Genomic DNA, 11,304 nt, shown 5'->3' on the forward strand with positions numbered 1-11,304 from the left:
GAATCAGTGACAGAACCAAGACCAGCACTCTGATTGTTGACTCCAGGTATAGTATTTCCATCTATCAAGGCAACATGTAAGTTGTACATAAAGCAAATATATATGCGGGCACATAGCTATGCACACTCTCTCCTGCAAAGGTGTGTATTTTTTGGTGTACATTTGTTTGTATAAGTGCCCACTGGATTTATTGGATTAGTGAATGGCAAAAAGAAATATTGTGAACTGGTGTAATGTTGCTGTATTATTTCCTAGGCTTGCCATAACAAATTACCATAAATTTGATAGTTTAAAACAATAGAAGTTTATTATCTGGCATCAAAGTGTTACCCTAAAGGCTCTAGAGGAGAACCTTTCCTTACCTCTTCTGATGGCTCCTGGCATTCCTTGGCTTATAGAAACATCACTCCAATTTCTGCTTCGGTCTTCAAATTGCTTTCTCCTCCATGTCTCTATGTGACCAAATTTCCCTGTCTTTTCTTTTATAAAGACACCGGTCATCAGATTTAGGGCCTACCCTAAATCCAGGATGATTTCATCTCAAGATCTTTAACATTACTTCAGAGACTACACATCTAAATAAGATCACATCCTTAGGTTCTGGGTAGACATGAATTTTGGGGAGATACTATTCAACCCAGTACAGGGGGCAAGTTTTATTTTTGTAAAATAATGATACAAAACAAATAAACCATTTAAGGAATCATCACTTTTAAAAGATATTTTAACCCAAATAAGTTAGATGAAGATACTCTCATAACAAAAACTATAATTTAAATCATACAATTTTTATCTGTATTAAGAGCTTAAAATTAATAGCATTTTCATAAATGTTCTCAGTTCACTGCAAACCACAGAAAAATTTTACTAGGACCACTTCCAGTAGTGGTGGGGCAGTTTCTATCAAACCAATCCTGTTACAGATAGCAACAATAAACTGGACAAAAAACAATCTGAATGCATTAGAAATTAATCATAAGCAGTCATAAATTGGAGAAGAGTTGACAATTTAGAGAAAGGAACAATGCTAGGTGAGTTTGTCCTTTTTTGAAAATGTCTGCCTGAGGGCATGCCCCAGGCCAGAGTAATATCTAAAACTCCAGAGGAACTACAAGTAAGGGTTGCAGCTGTTAAATGTTTAATACCTGGTTCTCCAGGAAAAATAAGTAAAACCCTGATTCATACTATTTCCTAATTTCCATATTGTAAATACTCCCACCATGACCAATTTTATCAACATGAAATTGATAAAAATGTGCAGAGTTGGGTCTCACAAGCCAGTGCCATTCAGCTACCTAACACAAAGGCTCACAATCCTTGTGGCTTGAAGAATTAGAAGACAGAGTTCAGAATAACTGAAGCTGGAAAGTGAGGAGAGAAATCCAATAATGGAAAGAACTACAGAGTAGTAGATCCCAATTTTGTGTATAAACTGACAAAATCTCAGAACAGAATTTTCAGTACTGCCCATCACGAAGGAGAGTTTTGAGTTTCAGTTTAGCCACATTAACTGCCTACTAAAACAAACAAACAAAAAAAGCAATACTCTACAAAGAAATGAAAAAGAATATAAACATTCTGCATGTATCATTCACAAAGTTTAGGGCACACTCCGAAATTGCTAGGGGGAAAAAAAGAAACAGGAAAATATTACCTATACTTGACAGAAAAGGCAATCAGTGGAGACTAGCCCTAAGTTGGACCAGATGTTGAAATTAGCAGAAAAAGATTTTAAGTCATCTCTCAGAACTACACTAAAGGACATAGCAAAAAACACCCTTTAATAAATGAAAAAAAAAGAAGATCACATCAGAGCTATAGAAACAGTTAAAAAGAAACAACAGATGCAAATTCTAGAACTGAAAATTAAAATATCTAAAGTAAAATTCACTGGGTAGGCTTAATAGCAGATTGAAAATGAAAGAAGAAATAGTAAGTTACTTAAAAGATAAAATTTTGAAAAAGATTAACAGAGCCTCAGTGTTTTGTTTGATAATATCAAAGTTCTAACATATGTAATAGGAGTTCCAGAAGGCAAAGAACAAAATATGAGAAAAAATATTTTTAAAATAATGCCTTAAATATTTCCAAATATAATGAAACATAAATTTACAGATTCAAGGAGCTCAGTGAACCCCAAGCAGGATACCCAGGTACATCATAGGTAAACTACATGAGAACCAAATATCAAGGGAAAATCTTGAACGAATCCGGGGGGGGGGGGGGCGGGGAACTTACTGAGGAATAATAATACAGTTGGCCATTGACTTCACATCAAAAAAATAGATATCTTTAAAGTGCTGAAATTTAAGGGGAAAATCTATTAATACAGAATTTTACATCCAGCAACACTGACTCTAAGCAAACTTTGAAAAGTTAAGAGTGGACTTACAATTTCTAGTTCTTCATGTAAGGAATTTTGAAGTCAACACTCCATCCTAACAACAAATAAACCCTGAACTGACTGAAAAATCAATGCCCTTGGATACATAAGAAAGGTGAGGACACAAGGCTAACTGCTGCTTCCAAGACTGAGGCAAATACAGGGAGTTACAGCTTACCATATTAGAGACTCACTAGCAGAAACTGTGGTGGGATCCAATTCTGAGGTCTTTGGGTGAATTACTAGAGGCTCAGTGTGGACAAAATTTGCAGCAACATGGATGGAACTAGAGACTCTCATCCTGAGTGAACTAAGTCTGAAAGAGAAAGACAAATACCATATATCACTTATATCTGGAATATAATATATGGCACAAAGGAAACTTTCCACAGAAAAGAAATTCATGGACTTGGAGAATAGACTTGTGGTTGCCAAGAGGGAAGGGGAGGGAGTGGCAGGGACTGGGAGCTTGGGATAAATAGATGCAGAATGTTGCCTTAGGGATGGATTAGCAATGGGATCCTGCTGTGTAGCACTGGGAACTCTGTCTAGTCACTTATGATGGAACATGTAATGTGAGAAAAAAGAATGTATATATGTAAGTGTAACGGGGTCACTATGCTGTACAGTAGAAAATAATATATATATAAATAAAAGATTTTTTTAAAAAAGATCACAGTAAAAAATAAATAAATAAATAAATAAATAAAAATTCCAAGGTCACCCAGTAAAAGGGGAGCCCCCACAATATTGTGAGATTTACCTCCAGGAGCTTAATCATGTTCTCACAATAAATATTGGAGAAAGAGACCCTCATGCTTCCTCCAGTGGTGGTGGTGGGGGTGACAAAGTAGCCATTTGAAATACACCAGAGCACTTTGTTCTTAATAAGGCCTTCCCTTAAAAGAAACTAGTTAACCAGAGCCTAACCTGCTGGGGTATTAGCAAAGCTTAACCTACTGGGGGAAAGGGAAATAGCCAACTTTAGTCATCTCTAGCCTTTTATGTGGAAAAAGGAAAATACTCAAGTCCAGCCCCCTCTAGCCATGCTGACCCAACTAAGCAGGGAGAAAAAATAATGAGAAGCATTTGTAAAGTTCACAGTGAAGAGAAATAGGCTTACTGAAGACTGAGAGCTAATCAAAGAAATGTATAATAGTTCCCTCTCATACCACACCATAACATTATTGAAATAATTATTAGTTCTAATTTTATTTGTGTTGTTGAGTCTTTAGAAATTTGTGTATATAAGATTATTATCTGCAAATAATGAAAATTTGCTTCTTCCTTTCCTTTTTGGATGCTTTTTATATCTTTGTCTTACTTGATTTCTCTAGCTAGGACTTCCAGTACCATGTCATATAAGAGTGGTGAGAGTGGGCACCACTATCTTGTTCCTAATCTTAGAGGAAAAATCTTTCAATCTTTCACTGTTGAATATGATGTTAGCTGTGGTTTGGCCTCTATTGTGTTGAAGTACATTCCTTCTATACCAAATTTGTTGAGGATCTTTATCATGCTAAGATGCTGTATTTTGTAAGATGCTTTCCTTGCGTCTGTTGAGATGATCATATGACTTTTATCTTTCATTCTATTAATGTGGTTTATCAAAAGTATTGATTTGTGTATGTTGAACCATCCTTGCATCCCAGGGATAAATACCACTTGGTCACAGTGTGATCCTTTCACTGTGCTGTTGAATTCAGTTTGCTAATATTTTGTTGACAATTTTTGCATCTCTATTCATCAAGGATATTGGTTTCCTTTCCTTGTAGTCTGCCTCTCTGGCTGGTATCAGGGTAATGCTGGCCTCATAAAATTAGTTTAGGAGTGTTCTGTCCTTTTCAATTTTTGCACAATCCCTGGCAACCACCAATCTACTCTTAGTTTCTGAGTTCGTCATTTTTAGAGTCTATACATAAGTGAAATCATATAGTATTTGTCTTTCTCTGCCTGATTATTTCACTGAAAATAATGACCTCACAGTTCATGTCAAGATTTCCTTCTTTTTATGGCTCAGTAATATTCCATTGCACACATACACCACATTTTATCTATTCATTTGTCAGTGGACACTTCGGTTGTTTCCATATTTTGGCTACGGTGAATAATGGTACAATGAACATTAGGGTGCAGATATCTATTGGAGATACTCACATCACTTCCTTCAAATATGCCACCCAGAGGTGGAACTGGTGAATCATATGGTAGCTCTATTTTTAATTTTTTGATAAACATCCATACTGTTTACCATAATAGCTATACCAATTTACACTCCCACCAACAGTGCACAACAGTTTCCTTTTCTCTGCACCCTTGCCAATACTGGTTACCTCTTTTTTTTTTTTTTTTTTTAATAATAGCAATTCCAACAAGTCTGAGCTGATATTTCACTGTGGTATTGATTTGCATTTCCCTAAGGATTTTTAATGTTGAACATCTTCTTGTGTACTTTTCTATGTCTTCTTTGTAAGAAGGTCCTGTTCAGGTCTTTTGCCCATGACTAACTGGATTATTCATTTTGTTTTATTGTTTGTTTTTGGTATTGAATACTATGAGGTTTTTTATGTTTTGAAGTTTAACGCTTTATCAGATATATTATGATTTATAAATATTTTCTCCTATCCTCTAGGTTGCCTTTTCACTGTGCCTATTGTTTCTTTTGTTGTACAGAAGATTGATTTATTACTTACCATTGGTTAACTTCTAAATTGTTGCTTGTGCTTTTGGTGTCATATCCAAAAAAATCATTGCCAATCATTATGTCCAGGAGATTTTTCCTTCTGTTTTCCTCTAGAAGTTTATGGTCTCAAGTCTTACATATATAATTAACCCATTTTGAATTAATTTTTATGAGTGGTATTGATTTTGTATTCTACAACTTTGCTTAATGCATTTATTAGTTGCTCAGTTCATAATTAGTTAATAATTTAGTAACTAAATTATTAGTTTAATAATTTTTGTGGCAATTTTAGAGTTTTCTATATGTAAAGTTATCTGATCTGCAAACAGAAAATTTAACTTCTTTTTATTTTTTTTATTGCCTAATTTCTCTGGATAGAACTTCCAGTACAATATTAAATTGGAGTGGTGAGAAGGAGCACACTTATCCCAATCTAAGAGAAAAAGCTTTCAATCTTTCACCATTGAGTATTATGTTAGCTGTGGGTTTCTTATACATGGATTTTCATTATTTTGAGGTACACTCCTTCTATACCCAATTTGTTGAGAGTGTTTTACTTTAAAAGGATGTTGCATTATTTCAAGTGCTTTTTCTGTATTTGTTGAGATTATCATGATTTTTATCCTTCATTTTACCAGTGCGGTTATCACATTTATTGATTTGTATATATTGAATTATCATTGCATCCCAGGGAATAAATCCAACTTGATCATAGTGTATGATCCTTTTAATATAATGATTTTTATTTTTTTCCGTTATAGCTGGTTTACAGTGTTCTGTCAATTTTCTACTGTACTATTAATGTGCTGTTGAATTTGGATAGTAATTTGTTGGAATATTTGTCTACATTCATCAGAGATATTGGCCTATATTTTCCCTTTCTTGAACTGTATTTATCTGGCAGTGATATCATGGTATTGCTGGCCTAAAAAATAAGTTTTGTGTGTTCCTTTCTCTTCAATTTTTGGAAAAAAATTTAGAAGGATTGATCTTAATCCTTCTTTACATATTTGTTAAAATTCACCAGTGAAATTATTTCTCCCAGATTTTTCTTTGTTGGAAGGTCTTTGATTAACCTTTGAATCTCCTACTCATTATTGTTCTATTCGGATTTTCTATTTCTTCATAATTCAGTCTTGGTAGGTTGTATATTTCTAGGAATGTATCCATTTCTTTTATGTCATTCATTTTGTTGGTATCTAATTGTTCATAATAGTGTGTCATGATCCTTTGTATTTTTGTGGTATCAGCCATAATGTCTACTCTCTTATCTCTCATTTATAATTATGTTTATTTGACTCCCTCCCTCCCTCTCATTTAATCTAGATATTTTGTTTATCTTTTCAAAAAACTAACTCTTGGTTTCACTGATATTTTTCTATTTTCTTTCTGGTCTATTTTCTATTTTCTTTCTGGATATAATAAAAATAATAATCCTTCCTTATGCTAACTTCGGGTTTACTTTCTTCTTTTTCTAGTTCCTTGAAGTGTAAAATTAGGTGCTTTATTTGAGATCTCTTTTTCTTAGTGTAGGTGTTTATTACTATAAAGCCCCCTGTTAGACCTGTTTTGGCTGCATCCCATATGTTTTGGTATGTTGTGTTTCCCTTTTCTTTTGTCTCTAGATACTTTCTAATTTTCCTTTGACTTCTTCTTTGACCTATTGATTTTTTAGGAGTGTGTTGTTTATTTTCCATATATTTGTGATTTTTCCAGATTTTTTGCTATTATTGATTTCCAGTTTCATACCATTGTGGTCAAAAACAATATGTGATACAATATGAGTCATCTTAAATTTGTTAAGACTTCCTTTGTGGCGAAACATATGATCTATACTGGAGAATGTTCCATGTGCACTTGAGAAGAATGAGCATTCTGCTGCCCTTGGATGGTATTTTCTGGATATATCTGTTAGGTTCATTTGTTCTATAGTGTGATTCAAGCCTACTGTTTACTTGTTGATTTTGTCAGATGATTTATTCAATGTTCAAAGTGAGGTATTGGAGTCCTCCGCTATTATTTTATTGCTGTCATTTCTCTCCTCAATTCTGTTAATATTTGTTTTAAATATTTAAAGCACTCCAATGTTGTACATATATACTTCCAATTGCTATATCCTCTTCATGAATTTACTCCCTCATCACTATATAGTGACCTTCTTTTTTTCTTGTGGCCACTTTTGTCTGAAAATCTATTTTACCTGATATAAATATAGCCATTTATGCTCCCTTTTGGTTACCATTTCCAAGGATGTCTATGTCTATCCTTTCACTTTCAGCCTATGTATATTCTTAAAGCTGAAATGACTCTTACAGATAGCATAGAGTTGGATCTTGTTTTTTTGTGTCTTTTGATTAGAAAATTTAATACATTTCTGTTTAAAGTAATTATTGCTTTGTAAGAACTTAATACTGCCATCTTCTTAATTTTTTTGGCTATTTTCTAGTCCCATTATTCTATTTTTCACTTCCAACTATCTTCCTTTATGATTTATGTAGTGGTATGCTTTGATTCCTTTCTCTTTATCTCTTGTGTATCTTCTATGGGTTTTCACTTTTGCATTACCACAAAGCTTACATAAAATTTACTATGGTTATAATAGTCTATTTTAAGCCAGTAATAACTTATATTTCATATAAAAACTCTAGACTTTATTCCCACACATACATTTTATATATTTGATACCACAATTTACATTTTTATATTATGTATCCATTTAACATTATTGCAGTTATATTTATTTTTAATATTTTTAATATATATACTAGAGTTTAAATGATTTATAAGTAACAATGGCAAACTATTTTAATAAAAATTGTACAAAGGAAGATCTATAAAGATATGCAAATTGGCAATAAGTTCCAGAAAAGCTTCATTATTAATCATTGTAGAAAGTCAGATGAACACTACAATAAGATATCACTACACATTCACTAGAATGGATAAACGATTAATTTATATTCACAGTTGTCAAGAATGTAAAATAACCAGAACTCTATACATGAATGGTGAAAGTTTAAAATGGTACAACTATGTTGAAAAAGTCTTTGTCAGTTTCTCTTAGAATTTAACATACAACTATATTTACCTATATTTCATAGGTATTTAACCAATAGAAAGGAAAACGTATGTTCACAAAAGACTTATACAAGAATGTTCATAGCAGCTTTATTCATAATAGCTTAAAAATGGGATAAAAACAAAGTCCATAGCAATAACTGGATAAACAAGCTTTGGTACAGTGTAGTTCTAGTCAGCATTAAAAAGAACAAACTCTAGTTCCATCCATGTTACTGCAAATGGCATTATTTTATTCTTTTTATGGCTGAGTAGTATTCCATTGTGTATATATACCACATCTTCCTAATCTGGTCATCTGTTAATGGACATTTTAGTTGTTTCCATGTCCTGGCTATTGTGAATAGTGCTGCGATGATGGAACTAGAGACTCTCTTACTGAGTGAAATGAGTCAGAAAGACAAAGACAAATACCATATGATATCACTTATAACTGGAATCTAATATCCAGCACAAATGAACATCTCCACAGAAAAGAAAATCACGGACTTGGAGAATAGACTTGTGGCTGCCCGACGGGAGAGGGAGGGCGTGGGAGGGATCGGGGGCTTGGGGTTATCAGACACAACTTAGAATAGATTTACAAGGAGATCCTGCTAAGCAGCATTGAGAACTATGTCTAAGATATTCACATTGCAACAGAACAAAGGCTGGGGGAAAAATGTATACCTGTAAGGAATAACTTGATCCCCATGCTGTACAGCAGGAAAAAGTCAAAAATCAAAAATCAAAAAGAACAAACTGCTAATAAATACAACAGCATGCATATATCTCAAAAATGTGATACTGAGCAAAAAGTCAGATCAAAGAGGAGTATACAATCTATCATTCCATTTATATGAAGTGTAGGAACATGCAAAACTAATCTATTAGAGAAGTCAGAATCACAACTTAGGTGTGGGAACAGTGACTAGAAGTGGTACAAGGGAATTTTCAGGGAACATGGAATGGTCTTTATCTCAATCTGGGTGATGGTTACATGAATGTACCCTTCTGTCAAAATCCATCTTTTTGTTTATTTAAGCCTTGTAGTTTTTGCTGTATGCATATTACATCACGATAAAGCAATGTTAGAGGAAAAATCCAAAAGGATCACCTGAATATTGCTCTAATTACTAAGAAAATGCAAAAGTAAAACTTTCCATCAGAGAAAATGTAGGCCAAAATGGCCTTGCTTCAATTTCTACCAATCATTTAAGAAAGAAGTAATTGCAACCTAACAAAAATTCTTCCATAGAATAGACAAAGGTTCAACATTCCCAAAATCATTTTATGAGGTTAACGTAACCTTGAGACCAAATCCTGATAAGGACTGAATGAGCAAATAAAATTATAGGCCATTCTGAGTCATGGTCACGAATGAAAAAAGCCTTAAAATGTTCATAAATCATAACTAACTATATAAACAGCATAATACATCATGGCCTAGTTGGGTTTATCCCAGAAATGCAATTCTGGTTAAAAAAAATTTCAATGTAATTCACGACATTAACATTTTAGAGGAGAACAATATTTTGATTATGCAAAGAAGCATAGGAAAAAAGCATTTGATAAAATTTGATATCCATTCTTTTCCAAAAAAATTAGCAAACAGGAATACAAGAGAACATTTTGAATATGATACAGTGTATCTAGAAAAGTATTTACTGAGAGACTACCACACTTATCTATAACATTAAAATACTTCTCTTTGACATTGAAAATATGATAAAATAGTATCATGACAACTGTTCAACATTATAGTGGAAGTACTAGTGAGTTTGGTGCATTATGAATAAAAATAAATAAAAGTATGAATATAGGAAAAGAAGTATAAAATTTTCATTATTCATAGATTATATTGTTGATTACATAGAAAAATCTAAAAGAATCTATGGATTAAAGTATCACATTTAAGAAGGGACTTTAGCAAAACTGCTAGATACAAAAGTACTATACAAAAATCAATTTTGTATAAATAAAGCAAGAAACATTTAAGTCATTAAAAGATCCCAGTTAGAACAGCATCAAGAATATTTATTTGGATTGCTTCTGAATAAAAGGTCATGAGAGGCAATATTCCTCTACAACTAGAAAAAACTGAAAAATTTACAAAAATATTTTATTGAGGTGAAATTTTATATTATGCTGTATAAATTTTACATGTACAACATTATAATTTGATATCTGAAAACACTACAAAGTGATCACCCCCAAAAGTCTACTTACCATTCGTCAACATACAATTGACCACTTTTACCCATTTTAAACACACACCCCAACCCCCATTCCTTTCTGCTAATCACCAATCGGTTCTATCTATAAATTAGTTTTTGTTTTGTTTTGTTTGATCATTTGTTTATTTGTTTTAGATTCCACATATGAGTGAAATCATATGGTATTTGCCTTTGTCTGACTTATTTCACTTGGAATAAAAATCATAATTTTAAAAGAATCATACAGTGGTGGAAACAACAAGGGTTAAACAAATTAACATTTATTTAAGGAGGGGAATACTTGTTCAAAGTGAATTGACAATCTCCAACTGTTTTTCTCCTCTGAAAAATGTACCAACTCTAATAACAGGCTGAGAATCAGGCTTACCCAGGCAAAAAGCCTCCACTGGGAGAAAGAAAAAACCAACAAAGTTCTATCAGTTTGACAGGGTTGGTTGACAAATTGAAAAGTTGATGAGACTTAAATGCTCAGCAGATTTCCCCTACCAGACATTTGCTGACTTCTACTACTGCAGAAGAATATAAGGAGCTAGGTCAAATACTTCTAAAAAGTAAAGTGAAATTTCCAGCAACCACCCAGTTGTTAAGAACAGACATGTGCTAGAATTTGAAGCTACAGGAGGGCTGCAAACTGTGAATGGCATGTCACATCTTCCATAGTCTTTCAGGGGTTTAAAAGACAGAATCCCGCCAATGTGTTACGTCCTAGAGAAGAAGAGCAAATTATAGTGGCCTGTTGTACTAAAACTGCAATCCAGCCCTGACTCAGTTCAATATCTAATTGGATTGAGAAAAGCATCCCTTTACCCTATCTGCCTAAAAGGGGGAAATCGGAACACTCTTTAGAATATCTCATCTAGAAATATTATGATTATTTTATATATTATGCATGGAATGCAATAAAAAATTACTAGAATGAACACATACCTATTAGAATGGCCAAA

Source organism: Sus scrofa, chromosome X (genome assembly GCF_054392235.1).
Source record: "Sus scrofa isolate SSC_HxYL_T2T_F1_AM1 chromosome X, Sscrofa_HxYL_maternal_Yorkshire_Landrace_v2.0, whole genome shotgun sequence".
NCBI lineage: Eukaryota > Metazoa > Chordata > Mammalia > Artiodactyla > Suidae > Sus > Sus scrofa.